At 43.7% G+C, this 13,972-nt stretch overlaps 1 long non-coding RNA gene across 1 annotated transcript in view; it reads right to left on the bottom strand.

Moving 5' to 3' along the window:
* The window catches only part of LOC145352955 (uncharacterized), a 49,180-nt gene extending 37,989 nt beyond the window's left edge, over positions 1 to 11,191 (bottom strand). Inside the window, exons 1-2 of the long non-coding RNA XR_013888625.1 lie at positions 11,005 to 11,191; positions 2,658 to 2,798 (exon numbers count right to left, since the gene is read on the bottom strand). This is a non-coding gene — a long non-coding RNA (uncharacterized LOC145352955). The remainder of the gene's footprint in view (positions 1 to 2,657; positions 2,799 to 11,004) is intronic.
* Positions 11,192 to 13,972: the final 2,781 nt, after the last annotated feature.

Below are 13,972 nucleotides of genomic sequence, written 5' to 3'. Positions count from 1 at the left end.
GTGACTTGAGACCGGAATCAAACCTGGATCTCTGGCGCTATGAGGCAGCAATGCTAATCACTGTGCCTTAGTGCTACCCATACTGGGAAAGACTAGAACCAGGGGACACAATTTAAGAATAAGAAGAACTAAGACAAAATAAAGAAAAAGTTTTTTTATGTGGAATTTCTTCCTCAGAAAGTATTGGTGTTTGAATTTATTTAAAGCAGAATTAGACAGATTTTTAGTAGACAGTGGTTATTGGGGCAGATGGAATTGGGACAACTAGATCAGCCATAATCTTATTGAATGGCAGAGCAGGTCTGAAGGGTTAAATAGCCAATTCCTGCTCCTAGTTTCTATATGTTCCTATGATATGATGGCACTCAGGCCTATGATGCAGACCTGGTGTTTGTTCACTTTTTGAACTGGATTCAGTTCTCAGCAACAAGCTATTTAAATACCAATAACCAGGAGATCTGCTCCTTTTGCAAATGGAATTTTGAACCACCCTAGCCGTAGGCCTAAGACTGCATTGTAAATCTCAATGAGTATAGACAGGGTTTACTTATCTTGATAAACAAAATACCACAGACTCAGCCTGATATCCAGCAATTCCACTGCCAGATATTTATTGAATTTGGGCCAATTTTCCAGAGCTTTACCCCTAGGCACTGCCTATTCTTAAAACACATGGGTAGTCAGAAGCTTTTTGGGATAGTCAGAAGCTTTTTTGGATACCAGAAGTTTTTTTGGATAGTTGGAAGCTTTTTTGGATAGTCAGCAGCTTTTTTCCAAGGTGGAAGAGGCAATTACTCGGGGGCACAAGTTTAAGGTGTGAGGGGCATGGTTTAAAGGAGATGCACAAGGCAGATTTTTTACACAGAGAGTGGTGGGTGCCTAGAACCCGCTGCCAGGGGAGGTAGTGGAAGCAGATACGATAGTTGCTTTTAAGGAGCATCTTGACAAATACATGAATAGGATGGGAAGAGAGAGATATGGTCCCCAGAAGGATAAAGGGTTTTAGTTCAGTCGGGCAGCATGGTCACTGCAGGCTTGGAGGGCCAAAGGGCCTGTTCCTTTGCTGTAATTTTCTTTGCTCTTTGTTCTAAAGAACAAAAGAAAGGAAACAGGGGTATATAATATTTGATACTCACTCCCTTTATATTGCTCCTATGGAAGCAGCTTTGATATCCCTTCCAAGCTTTTTTCATATTCCCTTTTTGCACCTCATTACTTTCTTTGTATATCATTGGTCCACTTTCACCTATATTTGTGTCACTCTTACCTCAGTTGTTGACCACAAGTAGAGTCTTCGCCAACACCTCTACTTTCTCAGGAGACTAAGGAAATTTGGCCTGTCCACTACAACTCTTACTAACCTCTACAGATACACCATAGAGAGCATACTTTCTGGTTGAATCACAGTTTGGTACAGCTCCTGCGCTGTCCAAGACCGCAGAAAACTACAAAAGGTCATGAACGAAGTCCTATCCATCACTCAAACTAGCCTCCCACCCATTGTCACTGTCTACATTTCCTGCTGCCTAGGAAAAGCAGCCAGCACAATTAAGGGCCGCACACACCCTGGACATACTCTCTTTCACCTTCTTCCATCGAGAAAATTATACAAAAATCTGAGACAACGTACCGACTCAAAAACAGCTTCTGTCCTGCTGCCATCAGACTTTTAAATGGACCTACCTTGCATTAAGGTGATCTTTCTCTGCACCCTAGCTATGACTGTAACACTACATTCTGCAGTCTTTCCTTTCCTTCTCTATGTACAATATGCTTTGTCTGTCTAGCAGTCAAGAAACAATACTTTTCATTGCATACTAATACATGTGACAATAATAAATCAAATCAAATCAAATTTTAAAGTTGGTACTGTTTTTGTATCATACCAAATAATCATACATGCCTCTGTTTGGCTGTAGGATTACCCATTAACAGCCCCATTCAGTTTTCTGCAGGCAAATCAATCCCCATCCCTTTAAAGTTGGCTTTACTTAAGTTTATAACTTTGGCTTGTGGCTCTCCTGTATCTATTTTATTCCTAATATAGTGATTACTATTTGCAATACATATCCGACAATACATTGTTAATTAATTCTGCTTTATTTGCACATCAAAGTTATCTAATATGGACTATTCCCTTGTTGGTTCAAAGATACAAAATACATTCTAAAAATTCAGAAATTTCTAGCTGAACTGTTCCAGCTTTCCCAGTCTATGTGAGAATTGAAATCCCAGAATAACCAAACTGATTTTGCTAAACGCTTCCCAGATCTCTGTATTTAGACACTGCCCCACTACAGGGAGAATATTCCAGTCACCCCAGCAGCCGGCATCGTGGGAGGTGGGAGTGGAAAATTCAGAGTGTGGTTAAAAATCAATTTTCCACCAGCGTAAAAGCAGGATTCAGTTTTCACTCCTGACTTTCATGGCAGTTGCATTTCCTGCCACACCATTTGGGAACAACATTAGCATGCCTTTGCAGCCCATGAATGCTCATTAAAATCCCTGCTCACCAGAATCACGTCCCCCCACTCTAAATCTAATGGCCATGCCAGTGGTTAATTAGACCAGTGTGAATCACAACTGGATATAACCGATATACACCCGGGAAACTGCACTTCACTCATGACTTTGAGATTTGTGTGTGCAGTAGTCACCTGCCTTTCGTTGTGTTTTTCTCATAGTTGGTCTGGCTCTGTTTCAAGGCAACCCAGGCAAGACTAGCTGGAAGACTGCACAGAGTAGATGCAAGGAGGATGTTCCCGATGGTGGGGGTGTCCAGAACCACGAGTCATGGTCTGAGGATAAAGGATAGACTATTTAGTACAGAAATGAGGAGCGTTCTCTTCACCCAGAGAGTGGTCAGCCTGTGGAAAGTAGTTGAGGTCAAAACATTGGGAAGTAGTTAGACGTAATGTTTGAGGCAAAAGGGATCAGAGGGTGTGGGGGGAGGTGGGATAAGGCTATTGAGTTGGATGATCAGCTATGATCAAAATGAATGGCAGAGCAGGCTCAAGGGGCCGATTGACCTTCTTCTATGTTTCTATGGTTAGGCTGGGAAGTCATGATGTTGGTATGCCGGCGTTGGACTGGCGTAAACACAGTAAAAAGTCTGACAACACCAGGTTTTAGTCCAACCGATTTATTTGATAATATACTCGCAAGCTTTCGAGGTTTCCCTCTTCGTCAGGTGAATGGAGAGTTCTGGCCTCAGACAGAGCATATAAAGCACAGACAGTTTAGAGATTACTGATTAGAATGCGAATCCTTACACCTAACCTGCTGTTCAAGACCTGAAGTGGCTGACAATGTGAGTGGAAGGAGCACTGATCACAGGTTACAGAGATGTGTATTGTCTCCAGACAGTACAGTAAGTGAGGTTTTGCAAACCCAGGCAAGTCACGGGGGTTACAGATAGTGCGACATGAACCCAAGATCCCTGTTGAGCCAAGTTCCGCACACATGAGGACGGTCTCAACAGGGATCTTGGGTTCATGTCGCAGTATCTGTAACCCCTGTGACTTGCCTGGGTTTGCAAAACCTCACTTACTGTACTGTCTGGAGACAATACACATCTCTGTAACCTGTGATCAGTGCTCCTTTCACTCACATTGTCAGCCACTTCAGGTCTTGAACAGCAGGTTAGGTGTAAGGATTCGCATTCTAATCAGTAATCTCTAAACTGTCTGTGCTTTATATGCTCTGTCTGAGGCCAGAACTCTCCATTCACCTGACGAAGAGGGAAACCTCGAAAGCTTGTGAGTATTATCAAATAAATCGGTTGGACTAAAACCTGGTGTTGTCAGACTTTTTACTAGGCTGGGAAGAGCAGAGAGGACTAATTGAGGTGTTAAAAATTATGATGGACGTAGATAGGGTAGATAGTAAGGAACTTTTCCCCTTAGTAGAGAGGTCAATAACCAGGGGGCATAGATTTAAGATAAGGGATAAGAGATTTAGAGGGGATTTGTGGTAACACATTTTCACCAGAGGGTGGTGAGAATCTGTAATTCACTGTATGAAAGGATGTTAGAAATGGGAACTCTCACAACATTTAAGAATCATTTAGATGAGCACTTGAAACATCATAGCATATAAGGCTATGGACTAAGTGCTGGAAAATGGGATTAGAATAAAACAGTGCAGAGACACAGTGAGCTGAAAGACATTTTTTGTGCTGTAAAACTCTTATGAACCGGATTTTCTGCTGCACTCACCTCAAGGCCTGAAATTCCCACCCAAGGTCAATGAACCTTTGAATGACCCACCTCTGCCCGCTGCTATTCCCGTGGCGGGCAGGATGGGAAAATTCCGTCCTATGACCTTCCCACCAACACAAGGTCAGAAGTGCAGTTATTCTGCTTTCTACCCAGTTCGCTGTCCTCTGCCACAACTACATTTCCCAGCCTGCGCAGTGTGGCCCTCTCTTGGTTTCTGGGGGTGATGTTGCTTGTGGATGTAATGGGCCCTCCTCACTCAATGAGGCCCATGAAATATTGTTTTAAAATCTTCTGTAAAACTTTCTTTGGCCATTGCAAGCTGGATGTCGATTCCTAGAGTCTCCCAGCCATTCCAGGAGGATTGGCAACCCTGGTACCAACACCACATGGACTGCAGCAGTGCAGGGAAGTCACTCACTTCCACCCTTCTTCAGAGCAGTCACAGAAACGGACAACAAATGTGGACATTGTCAACGACGGCCACATCGCGTGAAGGAATATTAAAAAAATGTTCATGGAGCAACCTTCAATTTGTTAATTACAGTAAAGAACCGTTGTATGTACAGCTGTCTAATAACATTTATAATTTCGCTGGCATTCACTTGCATGTATCCAGGTTACTGCACATGCATTAAAGTAAACATTCAGCTTTCACGCCATTCTGAAGCAGTTATCCGTCTTGAATTTGTCCCTGCAGGCTATCAGTAGCAAAGTAATACAAAAGAAAACAACAAGTTAAATAGACGTCTTAGAGGGAATTCATTTGGATAGCTAATATTTTTGCTAACAAGAAAAACAGGTCTGTGTGCATTCTGAACAGAGTTGCAGATAATGGATATAATCACTGTGTGAACCAGTTGTAGATGCGAATAGCGGCAAGCTGATGAGAGTATGGCTCATGGATGCAAGTACCCAAATTAGGCAGCGGAATGACTCATTTAAACCAGGGCTTCAGTTTTAGTGGGGGGGAGGGTGTGAGGATAGGTGAAATTACAGGGTCTAAAGTAAAGGAGAGGGTACAGGTACGGGGTGAGGCCAAGGATGTCCCAATAATAAAGGGAGTAGGGGGCGTGAGTATGGTTGGTGGCGTTCCTGCAAATAGGGTCCAGGTGAAGGCTGGGATGAAGGCACTTTATCTGAATGCACGAAGCATTCGGAATAAAGTGGATGAGCTGGTGGCGCAGATCAACACAAATGGATATGATCTGGTGGCCATTACAGAGACGTGGCTGCAAGGTGACAGGGACTGGGAGCTGAATGTCCAGGGGTATCAAGTGTTCAGGAAGGATAGGTGGGAGGAAAAAGTGGGGGGGCGTAGCTCTGCTGATTAAGGAAAGCATCAGGGTGGTAGTAAGGGAAGATATAGAAGCCATTGAGCAGAAAGTGGAATCGTTGTGGGTGGAGATTAGGAACAGCAAAGGGAGGAAGACGCTGGTGGGTATCATCTATAGGCCCCCAAATAATGATCTGGAGGTGGGCCGGGCTGTTAACGCGCAAATAAGTGCAGCGTGCAGGAATGGAACGGTGATAATTATGGGGGATTTCAATCTACATATTGATTGGTCGACTCATGTTGGACGCGGTGGGCTTGAGGAAGAGTTCTTGGAATGCTGCCAGGATAGTTTCCTTGAACAGTGTGTGTTGGAGCCGACGAGGGAGCGAGCTATCTTAGATCTGGTGGTATGTAATGAGGCAGGTAGAATTAGGGACCTTGTGGTGAAGGATCCTCTTGGGAAGAGTGATCATTGTACGGTGGAGTTTCTGGTGCAGATGGAGGAGGAGAAAGTGGGTTCCCGGACCTGTGTCCTTTGTTTGAACAGAGGGGAGTACGGTAGGATGAGAGAGGAATTGGCGAATGTTGATTGGGGGAGCGCATTGGGAGGTAGGTCTGCTGAGGAACAGTGGAGGATCTTTAAGGAGATCTTTCTTGGTGCTCAGCAGAAATTTATTCCGATGGTTAAAAAGGACCGTAGGAGGAGGGATAATCAGCTGTGGATAACGAAGGAGGTAAAGGAGAGTATTAAATTAAAAGCGATGCGTTTAGAGTAGCTAAGAGTAGTGGGAGAGAAGAGGATTGGGAGAGGTTTAAATATCAACAAAGAATGACGAAGAAGTTGATAAAGAAGGGTAGGATAAACTATGAAGCTGGGCTAGCGCTAAATATAAAAAAGGATAGTAAGAGTTTTTATAAATATATAAAAAGGAAGAGGCTGGCTAGGGTGAACGTTGGACCCTTAGAGGATGAGAGGGGGGACTTAGTGGTAGGGGATGGGGAAATGGCTGAGGCCTTGAATAACTTTTTTGCTTCGGTCTTCACGGAGGAGGACGTGAATAGTTTGCCAGGTGTTAGCGATGGAAAGATGGTAGGAGTGGAGGGCCTGAATGACATTATTGTTACTAGAGAGGCAGTGCTCGACAGACTGGAGGGACTGACTGTGGACAAGTCCCCAGGACCGGATGGAATGCATCCAAGGACTCTGAAAGAAATGGCGGAGGTGATAGTGGATGCCTTGATGATTATTTTCCAAACCTCGCTGGATTCCGGGGAAGTGCTGGAAGATTGGAAAATGGCTAATGTTACACCATTGTTTAAGAAGGGTAGCAGGCAAAAGGCAGGGAATTATAGGCCGGTTAGTTTAACGTCTGTTGTAGGTAAATTGCTTGAATCCGTAATCAAGGAGAAAATAGCGAGGCATCTTGAGGAGAATTGTTTGATAGAGCAGACGCAGCACGGTTTCATTAAGGGGAAGTCGTGTCTGACGAATTTATTGGAATTCTATGAGGATGTGTCTAGGGCGGTGGATAGAGGAGAACCGGTGGATGTGGTGTTTCTTGATTTTCAGAAGGCGTTTGATAAGGTGCCGCACAGGAGGTTGTTACAGAAGGTTAGGGGACATGGAGTTGGGGGTAGGGTGTTAGCGTGGATAGGGCTAGCGTGGATAGTGGCTGTCAAATAGGAGGCAGAGAGTGGGGGTCAATGGGTGCTATTTGGATTGGCGGTTGGTGACTAGTGGAGTGTTCCAGGGATCGGTGCTGGGGCCTCAGCTATTTACCATTTATATAGATGATCTGGAGGAGGGAACCGAGTGTATGGTGTCGAAATTTGCTGATGACACCAAGATTGGTGGAACGGCAAATTGTGCGGAGGGTGTGGAAAGTCTGCAGAGGGATCTAGATAGGCTGGGCAAATGGGCCAGGAGCTGGCAAATGGAATTTAATGTTGGCAAGTGTGAAGTTGTCCACTTTGTTAGGAATAATGGTAGGAAGGACTACTACTTACATGGCGAAAAACTGCAGCATGCTACGGTGCAGAGGGACCTCGGGGTCCTTGTGCGTGAGTCGCAAAAACCCAGTCTGCAGGTGCAGCCGGTAGTCAGGAAGGCAAATGGGATGCTGGCCTTCATAGCGAGGGGGATTGAATATAAAAGTAGGGAGGTCTTGCTGCAACTGTACAGGGCGCTGGTGAGGCCGCAGCTGGAGTACTGTGTGCAGTTTTGGTACAGAGATGTGTATTGTCTCCACATCTCTGTAACCTGTGATCAGTGCTCCTTCCACTCACATTGTCAGCCACTTCAGGTCTTGAACAGCAGGTTAGGTGTAAGGATTCGCATTCTAATCAGTAATCTCTAAACTGTCTGTGCTTTATATGCTCTGTCTGAGGCCAGAACTCTCCATTCACCTGACGAAGAGGGAGACCTCGAAAGCTTGTGAGTCTATTATCAAATAAATTGGTTGGACTAAAACCTGGTGTTGTCAGACTTTTTATGATGTAGACAGGGGCATGTTCTCCTCTATGCTTCCTGAAGCTGATGACAATATCCTTTGTTTTGTTGACATTGAGGGAGAAATTATTGACGCCACATCAGTTCACCAGATTCTCTGTCTCATTCCTGTCCTCTGTCTCGTCATTGTTTGTGATCTGTCCCACTACAGTGGTATCGTCAGTAAACTTGAAAATCCAATTGGAGATGAATTTGGTCACACATTCCTGGGAGTATAACACAGCCTTGTGGGGCACCAGTGTTGAGGGTGACCTTGGAGCAAGTCCACCTGCAAAAACATTTTTTTGAATCATAGAATGAAATAAATCTATGACTTTGTACAGTGCCAATCAGTTGTTGAAATTTCCAATTAATATTTATGTTCCTTTATTACTCTGATTGCTACCAACATACCATCATTTGATGTGAGATGGTGACTCTCGCTGAGCTAATGCTGAAGTGGGATGAATGCTGACATGTTATTAACACTAAAGGGAATGGATTTTTGGGCTGAGGGAGTGGTGGTAGCCAAACTATTTCAACTTTTCAATGTCATAAGCATATTCTACAGTCAACTAACCAGTGAACCGTACATTTTCCAACATGTCATATGGGCAATCCTTTGAGTATTAGAGCTGCTTTCATGACTGAGAGCATTTAAAAAAAATTTCTTGACAGTATAATTTTCTCTGAATGCAGCCAAGCAATTTTGAAACAATTAAAATCGAAAATTCGGAATTCACTGAGTTTGAACAAAAGGCCATGGCAGACACTCTCATAACTGAGGTACCTCTACGTACCTCTGGGCTTAAACTTAAAAATCAATCATATGTCAGCAAATGTGCATAATTTGCAACGAAGCCTTTAAGATCAAACCACAGGGCTAAACCATCTGGGAGTCAGATTTTGCTCCCTCATGTATTTCCCAAGAACCAAAACAACACAAACCACCATCAGTGTTGTAGCTGCCATCACAGACAGGATAAATTCACTCAACCCTGCTGACACCGCAAAGCGATCTGGCAGGATATGAAAATGACAGTAGATGTACAAGGACAAATTCTTCTCTGCGTACTGCCAATCACCTTATACATTTCTGGTGCTTCTAGTAAAACTACAGGAGCATTGTCTGCTATCTCCCATCCATTTAAATCAACAGATAGGAAATCACAGGCAATATACACACAGTTATCCAATATGTGCTAGTTTATTGGAAGAGCCTGCTGATAGCACAAGGCCTCACAAGATTTCCTTCAAAACTTTTAACTTTTAACTATGAATGACCTTTTTGATTGCAGAACTATACTAAATGATTCGTGTGCTGGAAGAGCTCACCCAGGAGACTCTCCAGCACTTTGTATCACACATTAATGCGGTATCCCTTAACCTTTTTATTGGCAAAATGTGTGTAATGGCACAATGGTTAGCACGGCTGCCTCACATTGCCAGGAACCCAGGTTCGATTCTGGCCCTGGGTGACTGTCTGTGTAGAGTTTGCATGTTCTCCCTGTGTCTCCATGGGTTTCCTCCGGGTGCTCTAGTTTCCTCCCACATTCAAAGATGTGTGGGTTAAGTTGATTGGCCATGCTAAATTGCCCTTAGTGTCAGGAGAATTAGCAAGGTAGTACTTGGGATTATGGGGATTGGGCCTGGGTAGGATTGTTGTTGGAGCAGGCTCAGTGGACTGAATATCCTCCTTTTGCACTTTAAGGATTCCATGATTCTAAGTCAGTGGATATCAGGGAAGCCTCTCCACATAATAGTACAAAACAGAATGGTTGTGATGTCAGAGATCAATCATCTCAGTCAGAGGGCATCATTGCAGGAGTCCTTCACGATAATGTCTTAGGTTCAGCAGTCTTCAACTGCTTCATCAAAGACCTTCCCTCCATCATAAGGTCAAAAGTGGGGATGTTCACTGATGTTCAGCACTTTTTGCAACTCCACAGACATTGAAGCAATCTGTGTACATGATCAACAAGACCTGGACTGGGCTGATGTGTAGAAAGTAACATTCATCCCACACAAGTACCAGGCAATGACCATCTCCAACAAGACAGAATTTAACCATCTCCCCTAGTTTGATATTCAATGACATTATGGATGCTGAATCCCTCATTATGACATCCTGGGTGTTACCATTGCCAAAAATGAACTGGATTAGCCATATAAATATTGTAGCTACCAGAGCAGGTCAGAGGCTGGGAATTCTGTGGCAGGTAACTCACTGTTTGACTCCCCAAAATCTTTCCACAATCTACAAGGTCCAAGTCAGGAGTGTGATGGAATACTCTCCACTTGCCTGTATGAGTGCAGCATTCGAGAAGCTCAACACAATCAAGGATAAAGCAGCCCATTTGATTGGCACTCCATCCGTCACTTTAAGCATTTACTCCCTCCACCACTGATGCACAGAGGCAGCAGTGTGTACCATTTACAAGTTGCTGTGCAGCAATTTATCAAAGATCCTCAGACAGCACGTTCCAAATGTACTTGGAAGTTCCCCTCCAAGCCACACGTCATCCTGTCTTGGAACTATATTGCTGTTCCTTCATTGTCACTGGATCAAAACCCAGATCCCTCCTTAACAGTACTGTATCACAGAATCATACAGTGCAGAAGGAGGCCATTCGTCTCATCGAGTCTGCACTGACCACAATCCCACCCATGCCTTATCTTCATAACCCCATCCATTTACTCCTAGCTAATCCCTCTGAACTAAGGGGCAATTTAGCATGGCCTATCAACCTAATCCACGTCTTTAGACTATGGGAGCAAAACAGATCACCTGGAGGAAACCTAAGCAGACACGGGGAGAATGTGCAAACTCCACACAGACAGTGACCCGAGGCTGGAATTGAACCCAGGTCCCTGGTGCTGTGAGGGAGCAGTGCTAACCACTGCGCCATCATGCCGCCCAAAAATTGTGATGAACTCTCTGTTGGGGAATTGAATCCCAGTCCCCCACATGACAGGCAGGGATACTAACCACCATACTAACGAGGAAGTGAAGGCATACTTACACCACAGGGACTGCAACGGTTCAAGAAGGTGACACACTACCACATTCTCAAGGGCAATCAGGGACAGGTATTAAATGTTGGCTTAGCTAGTGACGTCCATGTCTCCTAAATAAATATATATTTTAGAAAAATGCTTATCCCAGTCCAAGAAGGGTAGAATAAGAGCATTAAGCTGAATGAAAGAAGAAGCAGGCAAAGTGGAGAGAGTCAAAATCATGCTGTGCAGGTGAAAACAGGATTAAAGTATTAGCTGGCAGTTTACAATTTAATGGATTATGAACCAAATCATGAGGTTAATCATTTGAACCAGCTATAAGTGATCACAGTTCAAGTGGTTTTCAGGTCAAATTCAGATTAGCTGAATAATTTAACCAAGGATTTTATTGAGAAAAAGCAGCTTGGAATTTGGAATGCTAACATGTGTTCATACACCAATACTTTCAACTCCTGTGTAATGGTAATGGGACTGGGTTCCAAGTGAAATAAGGTTCCTTTTTTTTAAGGTTGACCTCCTGAAACATTGAAAACTTAGCTTTTTTTTTAATATTCTTGCATGATTGACCCAGTTGCAGTGATGCTTTATAAGGCATTGTGTGGGATACTTCCTGATGCAACATTTCTTAAACAGCTACTCTCTTTTAAATAAAAGCATTTTGCATGAAAATAAACCACACGTTCCAAAACTAAATCATGGAAGAAATAAGATCATTTCCCTCTTTGAAGATGGCTCCACTATAAGTATTTTAGAGCAAAGTGTGCAGATAGCTAATGATGGGGCAAAGGGAATAGATGATGCACAAGAGGCCAGGTTTGGGAAATGCTATTCTCAGAGGGTAGTGGGCTGCAGTAGCTTCGGAGAAAGGAGGCATACATCCATGAAGGGATTTAAACACAATGATACATATTTTAAATTGAACGTACTAAGCAGTCGAGGACTCGTAAATTGGCAAGGAGTGGGAACATAGGACTTAGGAGGAGTAGTAGGCCATTCAGCCTTTCGAGCTTGCCCCACCATTCAATAACATCATGGCTGATCTGATTGTAGTCTGAATTCTACTTTCCTCTCTGCCTCTTGTAACCTTTGACTCCCTCGGCTATCAAAAATGTGTCCACCTCAGTCTTGAATTCATTCAATGACCCATCCTCCACTGTTCCTCGGGGAAAAGAATTTCATACACTAATGGCTCTCTGAAAGAAAGCAATTCTCCTAATCAAATTGTGTCTCCCTGTAGTCTCCCCCATGAGTGGAAACATCCTCCTGGTAAAAACCTTATGAAGTCCCCTCAGGATGTTATATGTTTCAATAAGATCACCTCTCATTCTTCTGAACTCCAGCGAGGTATAGGCTGCTGGGTGGGCAGATCTGGTATGGGCTAAGGTACAGGTATATTTTGTGTGAGCTGAAGGTTATGGAAGGTAGAGCATTAAGGCAGAAAAGCCAGATTGCAAGCCATTGGAATAATCAGGTTGGGAGATAACAAAAACATGTCTCAGCTGCAAGAAGGCTGAGACAAGGACAGAACAGAGGCAGAAACAGAGAGTCTTTACTAAAATATATTATCAAAACTTTTCATCTTGCACTCATCAGGCCAATCACAAGAATACTCGTGGCAGGGGAAGCAACAACTTTATACTGCATGAGGAGAGAATCCTCATTGGTTGGTAGAGACACTGCAATGGAGAATGCACCAGTTGATGGTGACTGACAGTTAACTGCCATGCAATTTCTGAAATTTAAGCTCAGTAACTTGACTCTGATCAGTCAAGGCATAGTCCTGTGGAATGAACTACTGAACGGCCATCACTTATTTTGTTTATCTGAAACAGGTATAAGCTGGGTACATGTTCTTTCTGTCTACAGAAGATCAGGGCCCTGTGTATTAATATATGTAGCTTTTAATAAACACAAATGTGCTATCTGTATCTCTGACTGGCAATCTTAAATTGGTTGTTATCTTAGTTTTTGGTACATTGAGGATTATTTAATAAATGCTATTCAATTGCAGAATCAAATCTAATATCTGACTGTGTCTTGTACCATAGATCCATATAGGAGGTCATTTGGCCCATCGAATCTGTACTAACGACAGTCCCGCCTTGGCCCTATTCCCATAACCACACACATTTACCCTGCTAATCCCCCTGACACTGAGGGGCAATTTAGCATGGCCAGTCAACCTAATCCACACATCTTTGGACAGTGGGAGGAAACCGGAGAACCCAGAGGAATCTCACGCAGACACAGGGAGAATGTGCAAACTCCACATACACAGTGATCCGAGACCAGAATTGAACCTGGGTCCCTAGCACTGTGAGGCAGTTGTACTAACCACTGTGCCACCCACTGCGAGTAAGAGAAGGGACACGCTGTTTGCTATGATCTATCAATTTTTGGAATGTACAGTCCCCATATCTAGCATTACACCCACATTGGAATTCATAGACCACATTACTCATTTGTCTGATGGGCAGACTGTCTTTCTGGCTTGACAGCAGGGTCTTGCTATTGGTGAATACTGCTCAATTAGGGACTGCATTGTAGCAGCTTGACATATCTAGCTAAACCTGTTGCTCAAATATGTGAGAGACTGTCTTTTTTGATGGAGAGGCTATGAACTCAGTTGCAAGGTTAAGTAGGATGCTACAGTCTGGATCAATCTAACACAGTTGCCAGGGAGAGGGATAGAACTGGGGGCAAAGAAACAGAGGCTAAAACTAATAGATTCAATCTTTCCAATTTTACTTACTGGAAATTATACCTCACCCAGGACCAGACATTGAGCAAACTGTGGAGAATTTTGGAAAAATAATGGAGAAACAGAACTGTCTACAACATATACAAAGAACAAAGAACAACCCAGCACGGGAAACAGGCCCTTCGGCCCAACGAGCCCGCGCCGCCGCATCACCCTACACCTATTCTACCCTGCATGTCTACGAATGGAACCCCTGACTTAGCCAGATTCAG

This window comes from Carcharhinus amblyrhynchos, chromosome 15 (genome assembly GCF_965287045.1).
Source record: "Carcharhinus amblyrhynchos chromosome 15, sCarAmb.v2.hapA, whole genome shotgun sequence".
Taxonomy (NCBI): Eukaryota; Metazoa; Chordata; class Chondrichthyes; order Carcharhiniformes; family Carcharhinidae; genus Carcharhinus; species Carcharhinus amblyrhynchos.
Note: the sequence above shows the minus strand (reverse complement) of the source record. Positions and strands in the feature narration are given on the sequence as shown.